The sequence below is a fragment of the Cyanistes caeruleus genome, chromosome 8, assembly GCF_971803275.1.
Source record: "Cyanistes caeruleus chromosome 8, bCyaCae1.hap1.1, whole genome shotgun sequence".
Lineage (NCBI taxonomy): Eukaryota > Metazoa > Chordata > Aves > Passeriformes > Paridae > Cyanistes > Cyanistes caeruleus.
The window spans coordinates 20166734-20185450 of record NC_141708.1 but is presented as its reverse complement, the minus strand read 5'-3'; the positions used below and the strand labels follow the sequence as shown (position 1 = coordinate 20185450).

The window sequence follows — 18717 nt, the reverse complement described above, 5'->3', positions numbered from 1 at the left end:
TGTGTGCATGTGTGTATTTGACAGAGTGAGAAGTCTGTCTGTGTTAGATCAATTGTGAGAATAAATTCTACTACTCTGCCTGGCCTTAGGAGGATATTTTACAAAGGCAACCCATTGGGGAGAGAACAAAGGCCTCGCTGTGTTGTGGCTGTGCGTGACACGCTGGTAACGCTAAAGCCAGCTCCCATTTCCTATTAAAGAAGTGTCTCGCATGTTCATGAAACACAGGCAGTGATGCAGCGTGATTCAGCTTATTGGGAGCTGATGCATCCAGTCCTGACACAGAGAGAGAAGATCTCTCTCTGAATTCAAAAAGGCAGGAAAACATGTTGGTGCTGCTGTTCTAAGGAGCTTCATCTGGAGACAGGACAGAGAATTGCAGGCACATTTGTTTCATTGCTTTAATTTTTTGCATTATTCCCCTTTTGTCTTTTATTGTTTTCTTACCAGTATTTGAATAGAAGAAGAGTTCTGTGGTAAATTATGCCCGTGCCCCATTTCTTTCCAGAGCTGACATGTTTATATATACAAAGAATTATGGAGGAATTAAAGAGCAGACCAAAGAAGCTCAGGAATTCTTTCGTAAAGCTTGCCACATTTTTAATAAATGGGCATATAGCAGAGGGAGTGAAATCTGTTGCTCAATACCATAATAGGTAGTGCAATGCTTTTGCCTCTCTCTGTCATCCTTAACAGACAAATTTATTTTTGGTAATGAGACATTTATCTCTTTCGCATCTATTAAAAGTCAGTTCTAGTGTCAAAAATCAGTTGGAAATAGCATGAAGAAGTTTAATGGTGAAATGTGTTTCTTTTGGAGCTCCATCAAATCCTGGGGATCCTTTTTCACTTTGTTTTGGTGTATTTTTGTCTTTCTGCAACGTGTGTTTCCAGATGATTTAGCTGTTTTTCTGAAGCATCATATAGTAGTGTGACTATTTAGACTGCGTAAAGAAGCTTTAAAAAATTGCTTTCAGGACAATAATTAACATACCATCATTTAAAATAATTGTTTTCCAACATTTTTCTGTGTGTGGATCCTTTAGGAGTTTTTGTTAGAGGCAGATCCCTCCCTGTCTGACAAATCTATTGAAAGCAGACTTGCCTTTCTTCATGGTCATCCTCAAAGCAGTCCACAAAAAACACATATAACTAGCAGGCTGGTTGTACTCCTCTGGTGCCATAGAGAAGGAGTCCACATGGAAGGAGTTGTGGTAAAATAGCACTATTAGTCAGAAAATAGGGGCTCTGTATGTATTTCTGGTCCTGACACAATTCAGTGAAGAAAGTATTTTCACAATTGTGGACTGAATATTTACTTTATTTACTTAAGCAGGTCAACAAGCAGACCATTTTCCTTAATCTGTCTGTAGAGAAGCTTGTGTGGGTGCTAGATGAATGCAGTGGGACTTTTGTAGGCATTTTTTTGAATCCAGTGGGATTTATTAGGTGCCTTTTAATGGGTTTTCAAAATCTTGTATAGCATTCTGCAGGTGGAATGTAATTTTCCTAGTGAATCCTGAAGTACTTGACAACTGGTGAAAAAAACCCTCCCTCCTTTTAGCTTTGTAAGTATGATTTGTTAAAGAAGCTGTCTGATGCCTTTATGCACCTCCATCTTGTTAGCTATAAAAGAGGGGGAATGGCCAGGATATCAAAAAGGCTTGCTGATGTGAAGTGACCCTGAAGCTTATTCCAGGAAGTTTATTTTCAGAAAGTGTTGATTATTCATACTTTGAGAACCCTTTAAAGTATTTATGATTCATACCAGACACTCCTTTCAGTCTTAATTGACACCCATCTCATTAAGGTGACATAAGACTAAATACATTGATGCAAGGAATGTTTTGACTTTTTAGCTGATAAAGTGCTAATTATAAGAACCGCAACCTGTCTAGTAACAGAACTACAGATAACAAACATTGGAAGGTTACTATTCCAGAGGAGTTACGTCAGCTAGCTCCATGGATGAAACATTTTTTCCATGGAAGAAATTGCATCCTACATGGAAGGGATTCTCTTCTGTACTGTACAAATCCTACAATTGTCTTTACCTACCCACTTCCTTTCACCCTTCCGTTCTTGCACAGAAGTTATTTTCCTCATTTGGCCCCTGCTGTACTATAAACAATGCTATCCTTTCTTCCCCCTATCGTCCTACACCCACTTTTGAAAAACTATGGTTGTTAAGATTACAGTCCTCAGAAGGCCAGAGGGGGAGGAAAAAGTGTTCCTTCATCTTCAGCTTCCTTTAGGGATCTTCTCTTGTTCTTTGCATTACATAAGTGATTTTTTCCAAAGGGATGTTCATGTTTGTTTTAAGACCTTTCATCAGCAGCACTACTGCTGTGCTTCTTAATGCTCTTCCTAGCTGTTTGTTTAAAAAGGTTAGGGAAAGTTAGGGATTAAGTTGGGGAAAATTATTTATTCTCATTGTATACTCTGAGTAAAACCTTCAGTACCTTGCACGGGGACTGCTTTGCGATGAAAAGGTATAAATCTCCAAAATGGTAGAGGCAGTGACACTGCCCTGTTCCGTCCCCTTCCTCCCTTCTCCCCAGAACTCAGGTTTTACAGACATGGATGCTGACTCTGATGCATCAGATACACTGCAGAACCAGGTACGTGTGTCTTTCACAGGCAGTGTGAGGAAAATGACAGCCATCACATTATTTCAAGTGGTACAACAGTCATCCTTTGATGTGCCAAACTACTTTTTGCAGGCAAGAATCGGCCCTGTGTTAGGAGAAGGATGGGTATACATGCTCTTTGTTTTCTAATAAGTGCATGATTCTGTATAGTGTGTGTGTGTGTGTATGTGTGGTGGGGGGTTGTTTGGTTTTGTTGGTTTCTTTTAAGCATGTATGAACTATGGAGTTCATCTCCATGAACTTCTAGTGATTATTCCATTATGGGCTCTCACCATGTCTTACCCAGCTTTGTCAAATATATTCTCTTTTCCAGGTCTTCTACCTGGTTTATGCTTGAATATTTAACAGGTGTCGTCTGTGCTTAACAGAAGTATCATCTGGGAGGTTGAACAGTGCACAAGGAAGAAGTGAAAAGCTCACAGTGAACAGTAATTAGGAAGTACAGCAAAGGATGATTTGATAGTTATGAATAAGGTTTCTTCATGAGATGCAGGGAAGGTTGCCCAGAATATCTCCTCCTACCTCCAGCAACTTCCAGTACTGTAACATCTTTAGTGATGATATTTAGGATATGTACTTTTGCTGCCTCAGCCTGGATATCCAAAAATTTCACATTTCTAAGTAATTTAGAAAATTTGCTTGAAAACTCTGCATACTCCTTATCTTAAAAGTTAATAATTTGGATACTGTACTCTAATCTTGCTCAAGCTGTTTGGAAGCTGCATGGTTGCCACCTAACCAAAAAGACTATTGCACTTGCCAGAAAGGAAATCTCTGCATATTTTGCCCTCATCAGATCCTTTTGCAAGGAATGGGTGGCATCCTGGATACTGTTTCTTCAAGCTGTAAATCAGTTTAAAAGCTGAATTTCATTTTGCTGTAGCTGCCTTTCTCACTGTTTGGAATGTAGTTGCAATGTGTGTCTGATCTTCAGGGATATCCGTAGGAAGTATGTGTTGCTGATTGAACTTAATTGGACTTTGAATTTCTCCTTCATTGCAGACCAATGGAAAGAGCAGTCCTTTGCCACTCTGAATTAACATTAGATAAGAACAGTTCATGTCGGAGTTACTTATCTAATGGCAACACCTACTATTGCTGCTATTCATAATAATGTTTGCTCCAGTACACTTAGGCTTTTGGCTGTTTTGCAGTGCTTGGAAAATCTATGATTTTCCTTGAGCAATTCCTGCTGGAATTGGTATATATGTCTCACTGTTCTCGGCCTTTGACTCTACGTTCTAGCAAAAGCCATCCAGGACTTTATTTTTTCAAGAGGTCTGAAATTTTTTTTGCCTTATTTTGTTTCTATTTCCAGAGGCATTTTTTTTGTGTGGCTGAGGGTAGGGCATGACTTGGGTTTAAAAGCTTTTGTACAAGTAAACAATCTGTCATGTTATAGGCAACCTGTAGTCAGCATTTGCCCCTCAAAAATTAATACAGAGTGGGGGTGAAACTGTATTTTCCATAACCGCACTGGCATTAGAGGGTAAGATAGACTTTGGATAGATCTGATCTAGAGTAAGTATAGGACAGAAATGGAAAATACAGCTGTGCCATTGGTAGTGTGCCTCTCTTTTTTCATTATTAGAGTTCCTGTACACTGAGTCCAGCACATCAGTTTGGGTAGAACAGGGTTAATCTTCCCACTTTACTGACAGTAAGTGAGAAATAAAGAACTGAATGACACAGGAAAACCTGTGGGAATCCAGGCAGCCAGGCTAGGCAAGCAGGCAAAATGTGTGCTGGTGAAAGAGGCTTTAGGGTGTCAGTGGTACCACATGATAGCACATGATTGGTGTGCCCAACAGTGTTGTGGCATGGCTGTGGGTTACACTATCCAGAGTGGTGGGTTGTTTTACTCTTGAGGAAAACAAGGGTCAGAATCTGAGGACACAGAGTGAAGAAGGATGAGGTGTTCCTAGCCCTAGTCCTTACTTCTGTGTGCCAGGAAACAGTGAGGCATGTTGCTTTCTGAAAAGGAGGAAGAGGTAGAAAATTTGAAGGGCATTTTACTCCCTGTAGCAGCATTGTGAAAATGAAGGGAGGGAAAATTCTTCACTGACTGGGGTACCAGTAAGAACATATCAACAGATGCATAAGTCTTGTGATTGAAAAAAGGACCAGTAGGTTAGAAAATCTTAGAATCCTAGAATGGTTTTGTTGGAAGGGACCTTGAAGATTGCCTGGTTCTGAGCCCCACACCATGGGCAGGGACACCTTCCACTGAAGCCCTGGCACACCTGCTGTATCTGCACATACAGGTATCCACAGGCTGTGCCCTTGGCAAGTGCCTAAGAAGGCATCTGACTAAATAGTAAAAGCCAAAGTTCTGAGGCAGATTTCTTTGCATATGAGAACTTTTATACTAGTCCTGCCTCTCACGTAACTTTGAATTAAACACAACATAGTAAAAGTAATATTAGAACATTCATATACATCAATCATGCTGTCATTTTTGTGGCAAGCTAGGAGAATTTAGCTATTTGCAGACTTCAGTGGTATTTTTAGCAAGTTTAGAACACTCTTGAAAAAATTCAAATATGAGTAGAAGTTACTCTGCATAAGTTGCACGCAGATTGTTTTCATATTTGTCTCTTATTTTAGCCTGTTATGGAATCTAGTGCCTTCTTGACACCAAGTGAGTCTGTGGAGGATGTATTAGATCAAAACATATTCTTGTCTCCAAATGCTAACAGCAGCACATTCAGTTCTCTGGATTTCAGCAGCTAAAGTAGGTGTTGCAGAATTTTGGCACTGCTTCTCTTTACAGAATGATAAACACAAATGATACTGCCTTGGGTTTCATATAGATATGGAGGACCTTGTCTTATGAGAGCTGATTCATAGACAAATGGTGAATCTCAGCTTTAAAAGATAACAAGGCTTGTTGAACTGATGAACTAGAAATAATTGTCAAATTTTCTCACCCCAGGGTGGTGGTTTCTTTTATTTTAAACTGAGAGAGCATTTTGTTGTTTTGTTGGGGGTTTTTTGTGGGTTTTTTTTTGTTCCTAACAGCTGCACTAAATTATTGTAATCTATAACACTTACTGGTTTGTTTTCTTCCCAGGAGGAGTCCAGAACATACCTGTAGAGCCGCAGCTTCTTGTTCTCCGAGCTCTGCTAAAGGTATGTAAATGTATGTTAGGCACTGTTACTCTCCTCTGTGTTCATCTAAATTGCACTATGGAAATTTCCAGAAAAGTGACATTCAAATCTATTGGCAGGAGATGACTACTTCCTTGATTTTTCAATGTAGTACTTCAAACACAATTCAAAGGTTTTCTCCAGAGAGTTGCATTGAATCAGAACTAATCTTGAGAATCCTACATGTACACTGTTGCAAGTGGTGTTCGAGTTTAGGCTGCCTGATAATAGATGATAGGTGTTTCAGAGGCTGAAGAACAAGAATGGAGCTATTTAATAGCAGGTGGACACTGGTTTCAAAGTGTCTGTTAATTAACAATTCCCCATATAATACTCTAACCCGTAGCAAAAAATGTGGCATGAGGGAGGCTCTGTCTCCTTCCCTTGCCAAGTCTGGGAGTCTTCCTTGCTCTCTGTAAAAATGTCTGGATTTCTAATTGGGCATTGAATCAATTGTGCTGTTCCTCCTCAGCAGCTTGGTACCTGAAAGAGTACCAGGAGAACTGCCTGACATAGAGAAAGTGGTTTCAGCAAATGTGTAAAGGTTTGACCTAAAAATAGGATAATATGGTAAATAAGAACCCGATATTCAAAGGTTCAAAGCTGTCTTTGCTGTCTAGTTGGTTGTATAACTTGGAAGAATTGAAATAACTTTTGTGGTTATAATTATTAACATATGATTGCAGAGTTAAGAGTAAAGAATAGTGTTTTTCTATAAATATCACTGTAAAATCCCATAATACAGCATGATATCTTTTTTTTAAACAAATGTAAAGAACCATGTAGCCTAATGATTAATTTATGTATGTATATATATATATGTGTGTGTATGTATATATATAAGTGCAAAATTCCCAAGTAAAATTCTAATTTCTAATGAATTGTACAAGTCAGCTTGACAGTGCCTGCCTAGTAACAGAAAGCAATGTATTATAAAGAACAGTGGGACTGGTTTTTGTGTTTAGTGGTATTTTTGGGTTTTTTTCTTCCTTTTGAATAGAGGGTGGGAAGTGGTTCCTTTGAACTGTTGTACCACATAAGCTTTGACTGCAATTTTTACTCTGCCCTGTACCTTTTAAGTATACACCACGATCTTGTAGCTGGAGCTAGTGGTGACCCGGGTTCTCAATGAGCCATAGGCAGGGAAGGTGCTGGTTCTCTCTTTCAGTGGTACAGGAAATGTGAACATTTTCTAGCTCTGCATTTACAATGCCAGATATTTCCTGACCCTGTGTGAACTCACCAATGCTTTTCTGCCTCCATAAACCCCTCTTTTCAGTGTGGAAGAAAGAACTGAGAATGAGTTGGAATTAATTTCCTCTAAGTTTTCCCAAGTAATTCTCAGCCACCCATGGGTTTTCCTGGAAGACTGGTATACAGTAGGCCTTTGTCTCCAAATGGATTTATTTATTATTTTTCAATATAAATGCCTAGTTTGACCCCAATTTTAAAGGGCTTCTTAGTCCCTGGGGCTTACCAGTTCATCTTTAAAACAAACCTTTTGAAGACTCTTCTGTGAGTACACAAGGCATCATAATTTGGTTCACACCAGAATGAATGCAAATTAGTCAAATCATATCTGAGTCCAAACTGGTTACATTTTAAAAGTACCAGAGACAAAGCAAAACATCTATGAAAGCAGTTCTATGTTTTCTACAGAAATATATTATTGTGAATTAGGTCTGGATTCCTTGACAAAACTAGTTCATGGGTGGAGGGCACACTTTGAACAGCAGGTTCAGAGTTTCTACAAGCTGTGAGTCCCGAATTGATCACGTAAGATTAATTGCTCAGTTTTCTCTTCTTTTAATTATTTATTTGGGTACTTGAAACTGTGTTCTTTAGAGGCAATAGAAAACAACAAGCAGATCTCCATTTTCTTCTCTTTCTTTCAAATTAGTTTGCATTAAGCAAACTAAAGACATTGTCCAGCTCATGATGCAGCAGTTAATATTATTTGAAAATAATGCTCCTCAAACAATGAGGGCTTCACCAAATATTTACATTCACCAAAATATTTACATTGTCCTGTGAAAATCCTCTCGCATGTAAGCTCTGATTTTTGATGAGCTGGAACGTTCATGAAAAATATTACATCTTTAGGAGAAATGTTCCTGACACCAGTTACAGCAGGTAGAGTGCTGGGAACAGGTTTTGGTGCAAGTGCTGAACATTCGTGACTGAGTGGGAATTTATGTAAAGAGATCAGCTTTCAGTCATATAGGGGCAGATTTTCTAAAGTGTTTCTGTTCTGATCTTTTTAAAAGTCTCTGTCCCTAACTCATTTACAAGAAGCAGACTTTCTCCTCCTTGCCCCTTCCTTTAGATCTGTAATAATCATCACTTGATGAATCATGCACACCTTTCTTCCCAAGCAGATCGTAATTTAGACCAAATCTGAACTCTGAAAATTGTGTTGGTTACAGGTAAATAGCTGTTGACTAGTACGGAAATCTTGTTGTGCTAATCTTGAACAGAAGAGAAAAGATAGTTTATTAGCTCATCTGTTCTACTGCCATGCTGATGTAGCTGTGGCCCTGCAATGTATTTCTGTACTGCTTGGTCCAGTCTCCTTTTAAAGTTTGGAGTGGTGGCATATGTTTTATGCCACAGAATAAACTGTTTAAAGTCCAACAGATTTCACTGCTATGGGATTTTTATTCTAATAGAATTGTCTTTTGCTTGGACTGGCTTCTACCAGATTTAGCTATTTTTCTTTCCTGTTGCACACTGCCAGTTGGGAAAACCTTCTCAATTCCTCACTTGGTCAAAATCTCTTTCAAGGCTAAGACATCAAGAGTAGTACTATTATTGAAACTATATTAAAATTAACAGGAACCTGATCCTAGGATGCAGTGTTGGAAGTGGATGGCTGGATGGGCACCACCCAGCACTCCTCATTTCAGAGCCCCTACAATCACGCCACAACAGTGATTCTTTATATCCTTGGATTTCATGGCAACAGGGCACAAATGGTTAACATTATGGGATAAGACCAGTCACACCATCAAGAACAACCTGATATAAAAACAACAAACCCCCACGTTTTTCTTTCACACAAACTGTGGAAATTTGTGGTGTGGTTTGTCTACATGAGTTTTAGCATGAGACTTGACATGTAGGCCTGACACTTCTGCTGTCCTTGCATTTTCTCCATTAGCACCACTATTCATTGGCCCTGAGGCCAAGACATCATTCATTCCCTGTTTGCTTGAGCAGTTGCTGCTTGTGTGGTGTGCTTCAGCTGATGAATCACTCAGCTCCTGTTTGGTGCTTGAAATAAAAACTATGCATCTTATCTGCCACTGGGGTTTCTATTTCACAATTAATTCTACGCAGGATGTGATACAGTAAAGCCCACAGGAAAATCATGCCAAAACTAGTTTGAAAAGAGGACAAGATCATTCTATGCTCTTCAGCCAACATTAAGGAGAAAGCAAAGATATGAAAGATTTGTTTAAAATAGTGTGACCTTGGAGGTCTGGAGATAGATAGAGGAGATAAGGTACAATGGCTGTAGCTGAAATCAGCCTTACGTCCATAGTGCTAAGCTTTCAAACTCTATCCTGTTTCAAACATGGAAAGAGTAGATAAGGCCATTTCTGGTACTGTGATGGTTCACTACACAACTACAGCTGTTGGATCTGTTAACTTTGAAACTGCAGTGTCACCAAAAAAATGCATTTCTTTTATTCCAGAAGCTTCTGACAGTCAGCAAGATTGTATCCAAACAGTCCACTGAGTATTAGCACACAGCTTCTTCCAGCAAATGCATTAGTACCTATTAAACATTTACATAGCAGCATAAAGTTAGACAAGGATTCACAAACATAAATAAGACCTGTTCTTTGCACTGTAGAGTCACCAGTCTCAGTCCGGCCTAGATAATAACATAGAGAACAGCTGCTTATGGGAGGAAGGGTGAGAAATGTTTGAAGGAAAAGTGATTACTGAGAAGACAGTGACTAGAGAAGGGGATTTGCAGGTCTAGGAACTAACAAATCAAAAGACGTAAAAAGAGTAAATGAGTGAAAATGGGAAATGAAGCAAGATAAGGAGTTTAGGAGGTAGTAAAGAATGGAAAAGAAGTTGTTAACTATGAGATAAGCTTAAATATGACATGGCCAGGAATGCATAGGATAATTTTCTCTTGCCACTTTTTAACATTCAAGCAATATGTTCAGTATGCAGATCTGATAGAAAGTGACTTGCAGGTATTGAGGATGGGACAGAATAGAATAAAGTCTTTGTCTATAAAACTGGGATGTATAGTTTCTTTGGTCTGTCATGATCAAAATACAAGTGTTCTTTATTACCTTTTGGTCTTTGGAACTCTACACTTTTTTTCTCTTCTCTGTGCTCCACCTGGGGTGCTTCTTTTATTCTTTGGTGCTTCCAGAACTGAATTTCTTTTCCTTAGGTTAATACTGAATCCTTGAGACTTTTTGCAGTAGTTTCTTTTTTTTTTTTTTAAACAGCAGTATCAAGGAATTGAAAACCAAAGAGTGGTACAGATATTTTTATGCTTGCAATGTGTTCTATATGGGAGCTACAGGAAACAGTGCATAATCAGCTTCCAGCTGAATGGAATTTCAATAAATCTCTAAGTCTAATGAACTGTATAGGAAGAGAGAACTGGTAATGTTACAACATGAGCAGGCAATGAGCAGAACTGTCTAGAGCACTAGATAGCCCCAAAAAAATCAAACCAAAACAAAAATCCCCCCAAGAAACCACAAAAACCCAACAAGTAACAAAAAAACACCCTCAAAACCCCTGATGTCCTTTCTGCCCTTTAAAACCAAAACTGTCCAAGTGGAGGTGTACATGAAGCAGTGAGATAGTTGGTGCTGAGAAATAATTACCATCACTTGCTGCTTTCCTCCTTGCTGTCTTTTGGCAGTATTGGGAAAAGCAGGACTCCCCAGCAATTTTGACACTACCAGGCTCATCATTAAAATGCATACAATCTTGACCATCTTTCTGAGAAGCTTTTCACCTATTGAAACGAATGAGTCCAAGTTCTTAGTAGTTCATAAAAAAAATCATGTCAGTGCCACAGAATTAGGTGGAGTTCTGCCAGTTCTGATTGGTGATGCCTTGAAATTTCATGAGATCTGGGCATAGTGATACTGAGTATACAACCTTAAAAATAGCATTAATGTAAACTTTTGCCTGTTTATGAGATATCAGGAAATGAAGTGACACAGCTGAAGTCCTGGAGAGAGACTCTGGGTAATGCACAAAATGAAATGCAGGACTTTGCCTACGGCTTTTCAGTGCCTACGCACCCATTTTGTTCCTGCAATAAATCTGCATGTGGCGTTTGGAAAGCAAAATTTTTCTTCCGCCAGTGCTCCACTTAATATTCTCAGACTATTACACTTCTTTTTGCTTTCCCTCACCCCCACGGTAATTTTTAATATACAGATATCAGAGGAGTACTAAACATTTGGCTGAATGCAACAGCTTTTATTGGAGCCCTTGTGGTATGTGGGAAATCACATGCTGGAGAGCTACTTTCACAGAGACAGCAAATTCAGGAGTGATTCTGTCAGAAAAGGGATGTCCTGCCACCAGCTTTTGTTCTCTGGCACGGATGCCAGTGAAGTGAGGGGGCTGGTCACCCTGTCTGCCCTGTCCCCTCTCGCCATTCGTGAGGGACAAGCACCCCAGCTGCAGGGCAGAAACAGCCGCTGGCTGCTCCCAGCTTGTGACTAGGCCAGAGTCTGGACTTCAAAGAATGAAACCCCTATAGACAAGTATTTTGTGGGCTGCCCGTGCTATAGACAAAATCTGCATGACTTTAGTTTCTAGTTTCTGTAGGTGCTTGGGTGCTAATCTATCTCTTGGCAGCTTTGGCACTGTGTGTTCTGATGCTCACCCACTCCTTGTGGCAGGGCTGGCCCACTGGCCTGCGGGATGTGGTTACTGCTCCTTTGGTACACTGATGACCGTGTTCAGGACTTGGCCTAAAGTGAATATTCCTGCTCAGAGAAACATACCATTGCACAGGAGGGGATGGAAATGCTGCACCCATTCCTTTCTTGCAAAACCATCTCTATATATGAATGACTGGAAGTTGTAGTACTTGAAAAGTGGGTGTTACAGTACTGGTCCAGCTGGAGTTTATTGGTTTAGGTCTGACCTACTGTTAACATAAACTTGTGAAACTAGCTTGAATTGGGCTGATATCGAAACCGATTTTTGAGAGATGAAGCAGAGTGATGGTAATTTGTATAAATGTCTACTGCCACTGCAGGCACTGGTGCCAAGGAAAGACAGATGGAGAGTGGGAAATGTTACAGAGAAGGGGGATGGCACCTATGAAGTCCCTATAAACTTAAGATTTGTACCTGTAAATAAGCCTTCAGTGGCAGCTAATAAACAGAAGGATGATTAGAAGGAAAAGTGGCAAGTGATACAGATGTTAATTGTGCTTAAAAAAATATTTCCAAGGAATAAAATTTAATCAAGAAAGAAAGCCAAAAAAAATATCAAAGTCAAAGCTGATCATCTGAAGGTGAAATGGAAACTAAAGGCAGTGCCAAGGTTAAGGCTTATTTTTGTCTCCTGCCCATGTATTATCATGGAGGAAAAAGCAGAGCCTTTTTTTTTTTGCCTGCCTCGGAACCAAGCTGGTCAAGTTGATTAAGGGATACTTTAGGATCTGAAGGATCAAGGAGGTAGGTTTTTACTTGCCTTGGAAGAGGTGGGGGTGGGGAAAAAAAATAGAGAGTGAAACACGTGGAAAACATCTGGTCCAAGGAGGCATTTTAGAGTTAGCTTAGGCAGGAGGGAAGGAGGAGCAGCTGTGCAGCATGCAGGGACCACCAGGGCTGTAGTGATAAACAGGAGAGAAGAGGAGGCAGAGCTAGGGTAAGGCTTCAGCCAAATCAGAGAAATAGGCAGAGGGAGGACCCAGACTGCAACTTTGTGACCAAGAGATCTCTCTGGTCTTGAATGAAAGTGTTAACTTGTGGATGTCTGTGGGTAGTGCACTGCCTTTGAGTTAGACTCATCCCAGGGAAAGGACCAGGGTGTTTTCTTTGGATTTGTGCTGAAAGCAGGGTAGATGGTAAACATACAGAACCTTTTATCAGAAATGGTGTGTGCTTCATGGAGGGGGAGATACCATCCAGTAATCAGGAGGAAAATGATGTGTCTGGAGAACATTAAGCCAACTAAAGAGGAATGGTGCTAGGTTAGGGCTTCCAGACTTTCCTCTCTTACTTGTGAGTCAGTTCAGATCTTTGTTTCTTGCTCTTTAGAAGGGCCAAGTGCATTGCTCTGGAAGTACAAGTGTACTTGCTCCCAAATACCTGATTTCTTGAACCTGAGTTATTCTCTTGGCTTTTACTTTGTTGCACTGAACTGTAAAAGATCTTTTAAGTTCTTCTGTGGATCTGTGGTTTCAGGACTGGTGTAAGCTGATCCAAATCCTGGCTGCTACTGAAAGAATATGGCCTTATCCCAAGTTCACCCTTACTTTGTGTTAGCTCTAGCGCTGATGTGGCATGATCAGGTGAACTGAGAATGAATCCAGCCGAAAACTTACCCAGCAAAGACAAAATGGTGCCTCACAGATATGGGGAAGCTACTCTGTGCCTTTGTCAAACAGGAGGAATACCCAGCTGCTGGAGGAATTCCCAGAACTGCTGATTGTTTTTTTGTATATGACCCTGAGGCTTCTGGTACTGATAAAAGCTTTGCATTATGTAAATCAGTGATCTGATAATATGTGGCATCTCCCAGGTCCTATTTTTCTGGAAAGTAAATTTTCCCTCCACATACATTGCTGAAATTACACTGTCGTTGTTTCTCTTGTTGTCTGACTTCATATCTTTTACATGGTGCTCATGGGAGACTGATCCAAAGCTCGTTGAAAGCAGTAACATGATACATGTTACTGATAGCAGACTTTGGATCAGAAATAAATCCATTCATTATGCCTTACGGTTGTACTGCTTATACTCCACAGCTCAGTTTCTATATCCTATGGTGTATCATTAAAGGCAAGTTAAAATAAAATTCATCCTATGCAGCCCATTGCCTCTATTACCCTTGAATTTATTGGTAGTTCTTCCTGTACTTAGAGGACCCCTAGAACTGATTTAATCCCTGTTTTCCTTTTTTTGGATGAAGGGATCTGAAAGTGCTTGTACAATAACTATACTCAATTCCAGTACAACTCATTCCATGGTTGTGCTACACCACCATTATTATAATGAGACACAAGAAATTGCAGTTGTGGGATTGCTTCCTTGCAAGTTGAAAAGAACTATCCACAGATGGGCAGTTATTATACTGGGTTTTGGTTGGGACTAATGTCTTTTTCCAGCCTAGGTGGGCTGGAGAAAGAAAACCAGCTAAACTTTCCATGAACCACATTAAAAGAAAGTTTCGCTTCCCTGGTGAGAAAAGCCACTCCCAAAGCAGAGTGCTTTCAGGCTGGGTGGGGAAGGCAGCTGGAAGGGAGAGGCTTCACATCCAGTGAACAGACTGAGAGTGTTGAGGTTCTGCTCAGCATCTAAAATGCTTGCTCACATTGCATCAGCAGGCCAGTTTTCCAAGTTAAGTCAATCTCAGTTTGGTTCCATAAAGTATGTGCATTTTTTTTTTAATGATTCTGAGAAATGTGAACCTTCTTTGCTCAGGGAAGGTATTAAAATATCCCATGAAATAGATCAAGCCTTGCAGTTTTTGGTGACCTCAGTCAAAATGAACCTTATCTTCCATGATCACGTAAAATGCTGGGCATGGACAACTTGCTGCTCTCTGTTGAGAGCGTGCTTGTTTCTTCAGAAGATAGCACTGCTGAGGAATGTTAGTACGTGTTAGGCTGAAAGTGGGAATTGAGAGCTTATCCAAAAGTGTTGCAGTTAGAATCTAGGGTTGTGTCTGATTTCTGAGGTCCACTGATTAACCTGCAGATGTCCTCTACCGCTTTTTAGGGATTTGTGATGAGAGCAGGATCGATGTTGTTCATGGACAGTTTTCAGTGATCTTTTTCTCTGTGGACACACAAAGCTGTTTTTCAAGGCAGATTATAGAAATGGCTTGAACAAGTCAAATGTGCCAGAATTTGGGAAAGATTCCATGAACACCTTGATTATGTCATAGAAACATCGGTCTAAAGCCAAAGTTAATAATCTTGTGTATCTTAAGTTAATAATTACAGGTATTAATAAAATCACTGTGACTTTTCCAGAGATAATAGCATCATTAGTAATACAGTTCATGTCATTCCAGAACCAAAAGTCTAAGGCTGTTGTTTTGATGCATTTGGCCATCTAGTCCATTTACAGTGCAACTCCCCTTTCCCTCTCAGTATGGAATTTGAATAATTGTGAATGTTTCCAGAAGGAAACAATTGGTGATGTAAACTGTGTAACAAAATGTGGCAAAAGAAAATCTTCTGTTTTAATGTCGGGAATAACTTCATTATGTTTCCAGAATGAGATAGAAAGTGTTCACTTTTCAGCTTTGAAATCCCTAAATTTCCTTGAAAATGTGTTCTCCTTCCTTCTGTTTCCTATTTCTTGATCTAAATAGCGTTCTTCTCCTTTCCTTTTCATCTCTTTGCTCCACCCAATGGAAAAGAGGGTAAAGAGAAAACAGAATTTGGAAAAATTCACTGGTATCCCAAACTTGATTTATTACTTTAAAATAATATTAATTTTTTTAATGAGACAAGATGAAAACTCTGAGGAGCTATGCAGAAAGTCTTGTTGGATTGCAGTTGCTGCAAAAATTCGTTATGCTGTTTCAGCTCATAACACAGGTGCAACTCTCCTCAACCGAGACTGCTAAAGGTTATCCATTTGCACCTTCAAACATGACAGCAGCTTTCCTGATCTGTAAAAACACTTGTGTTTGAAGGCTTTGTGCTAATGTACTTGTTCAGCTGTACCCTGTACAGCATTTACTGAATGACTATTTTCCTCTGTAACACCTTAGAGCCTTCCTGTCCAGCTATTGAATTGTCAGAAGTCTACTTGTTTTAGGGGATTTTAGTAAAGTTGCTTTATGAAGGGGCATGCCTGTGCATACAGAAGCATCACAGAATATGTCCCATTGGTATTGATCTCTCATTCATCTACTGAACAGAATGTATGATTGCCCCTTGGCTGTTGTTTTGATAACCAGCATTCCACTGAGTTGCACCTACTGCACTTAACTCCATCAGTCATTCCTTTAATGTCTTCTTATATAAGAGTCTAGTTGCAGCTAAAGGAAATAATAAGGTCTGCTCTAAGCCCCTCTGGATTCCTCTTGATTTACCATGCAACTTTTAATTAAAGGAGGGAAAGAAGAAGGGGAGAGGAAGAGAGATTTCATCAGTTTTAGTCAAGTTGTGAAATAGGGAAGATAAGACTGCATCAATGATAATTATCCCAAAGTTACTTTTAATTCTGTTGGTTCTCTAGCAGTAGGTACATAAGAGAGTGAAAAGGAGAAAGGATGGACCTTTCAGGAATAGGAAGCTCAGAATCAAAGCTTCCTGCCACAAATGGATCAAAGATCAGGACATGAAGATTATTGATTAAGGTCTGTGCAGGAGGAAAGAGAACATCTATTCTTGTTCTATCATCCCCTACGCTTCCAAGGAGGGGATGGCGCTTACCCTTCAGGTTGGGTGACAAGGGGACAGGTGTAAAAGTGAGCCCTTCTTTACGTTTGTGTCGCCACCATTTTTGAACCTGTTAGCACTGGAACACTCAGATTTTTTTTCCGAAAGGCTGTTTCAGCATAGGGTGAAGCCTTACACAGGAAACAAGCATTTTCCCAAGTAGACCAAAAAGTCTGTGTTTCACTTCTGGTGACTACACATCTTGTACAAGCATTGACCAGCCTAGGTTTTAGAAAACAGCTTTCCCTTTGTGAAACTCTTCTGCAGCTTAAAGGATGTATCTGTGAGTGATGGCATCAGAACCTTTTTTAACATGAAGACAAAATCCTGACCAAGAGAGCAGGGTCAGACAATAACCTGGATTACTAAGACAAGAAGTAACTGAAAATGGGCAGTGTCTGTATTTTACAATGTGGACAGAAAGCAGTAAATATTTATCTGTCCTTTCCTTCCCTTTGAAATAAACACTTAAGACTCTGCTGTCATTCAGATAATCTGTTTCTATACTAACCCCTCTCTGTAAGGGAGACATCTACTTCCTATTACAACCATATAGAGGCCCTGAACTAAAATATTTTGCATGCCTTTGCAGGCCTCCAGGAAACATTAAACATACTGAGGCAGACAAAAAGCTATGAAGCCCCTGTTTAAAATTAGGAGCAGAGAAGGGAAACAGGGTTTTTGTCTGCTTTTCTCAGACCTGATGTGAAAAGAATCTCAAGTCAATTTACTTATTTTGCATAAAAGTATCTTGTTTCTCAGTATTAATTCAGACAAGCTGCTGTACCAGCAAGGCAAGTGGGCAGCTACCCTTTTACCACATGATGGCCACTCTGAGAGTATTTTTGAAATATGTCTCTTATATAAAAAAAAGCAAACAACAAAACAACAACCTTGAGTGCACAATCTGTTTTCTAGTTGCTGCTCTAAGAACAGCCAGCTTGCCTTGCATCAAGAAATGCTATTTGATAATACATAAAAAGCACATATGTATTTAAAATAGGTTTGCTGCTGTAAGATTTCACTATCAGAATGCATTAGTTTTTGCAATGGTAGGCAGGGAGAGAGAGAGAGCAGAAAATAGAAGTAATGGCTGCTGAAATCATTGTGGAAAAGCTCCTGTTGGTAGATAACTTTGCTCATGAAAGTAGACACTGGAGTAGGTGTACTGGAGTGAATGGGGATCAGTCACAAGAGCAGGGGTTTGGTAGGGTGCTGCCCTTTAGAAGTAGAAAGTCACTTCAGGATGACTTTTAAGGGTAGTACCTAACTTCTGAATTGTGGTTACCAGTTGAAATTTCCAAAGAGTTGTGCTATTCCTGGCCTTGATGTACATAGATAATTCCCTATCAGTGGAAAGGACCTAATAATACAATTTCTTCTTAGGGAGCATTGTGAAAACTAGATAAATGGGAGGATGAAAATGGGCACAGTTGTGGCTCAAAGATCCTTCTAATGTAGACTGCTGCTCTGACAGTGGTCAGTGTCATTGATTTAGGGGAAGGATTAATGTAGAGGGGGAAATTCAAATTGTTACCACACCTGAAATATCCACACCTTGTAGTAATTTGTGGTTGCTAGCTTCCCAAGCCAAAAGTTCTAGGATTAAAGCGGTTCTTTCATTTTTTTGTTTAATTTAATTTTTTGAGTTTGCTCAAGAGTGGACTTCCACAAGATCACGAGCAACAAGCTCTGCAATCCTTCTATGAATTATGTGAAAAATAACTTCCTTTTGTTTGTTTTAAAACTTCTGCCTAAACATTGGGTTCAGCGCCCCTTAGTTCTTGTTACTAGAAGGAATGGGCTGCTATTCCCATATTAGCATTTTTGGTGCTTTTCATGATTTAATAGAACACTCTCTCATCTCCCTTCTGCCAACTCTTTCTCAGTCTGAAGAATCCTTGTTTATTTATCCAATGTCTCCCAGTAAACACTTGCGAAGCTTTCATTGTTTTTACCTCCTTCCTCTGTTCTTTATCTAGTTTTAACTTTGAGGTGCTAATCTGTAAGAGACATGCTATCAATTCTAAATGTTGCTTTCAGTGAGCTTGTATTTGTTGTTTGCTTGGGACTTCTGGATGAAAGTCATTCGAGATTAATATTACATTGTGTGAAGACTTAAGTGTTATAAAGCACATGTGTACTTGTACTAGAGCTTGCACGGTGGAGAGGGAGATCTGTTACGGATCTGTTTTCCCCCAGTGAGATGTAATGATTTTGAAAACAGAGACCTGACTATCCACTGTTATTTTTATTATTAAGTGGCACTAGAGTCACTTTCTT

At 39.7% G+C, this 18717-nt stretch overlaps 1 protein-coding gene across 32 annotated transcripts in view; it reads left to right on the top strand.

Moving 5' to 3' along the window:
• Positions 1-18717, top strand: part of SORBS1 (sorbin and SH3 domain containing 1) — a 160919-nt gene that overhangs the window by 34689 nt on the left and 107513 nt on the right. For all 32 annotated transcript variants that reach the window (XM_086901012.1, XM_086901023.1, XM_086901020.1 and 29 more), the window contains exon 2: positions 5725-5783. The gene's annotated coding sequence lies outside the window, so the exon portion shown is untranslated. The remainder of the gene's footprint in view (positions 1-5724; positions 5784-18717) is intronic.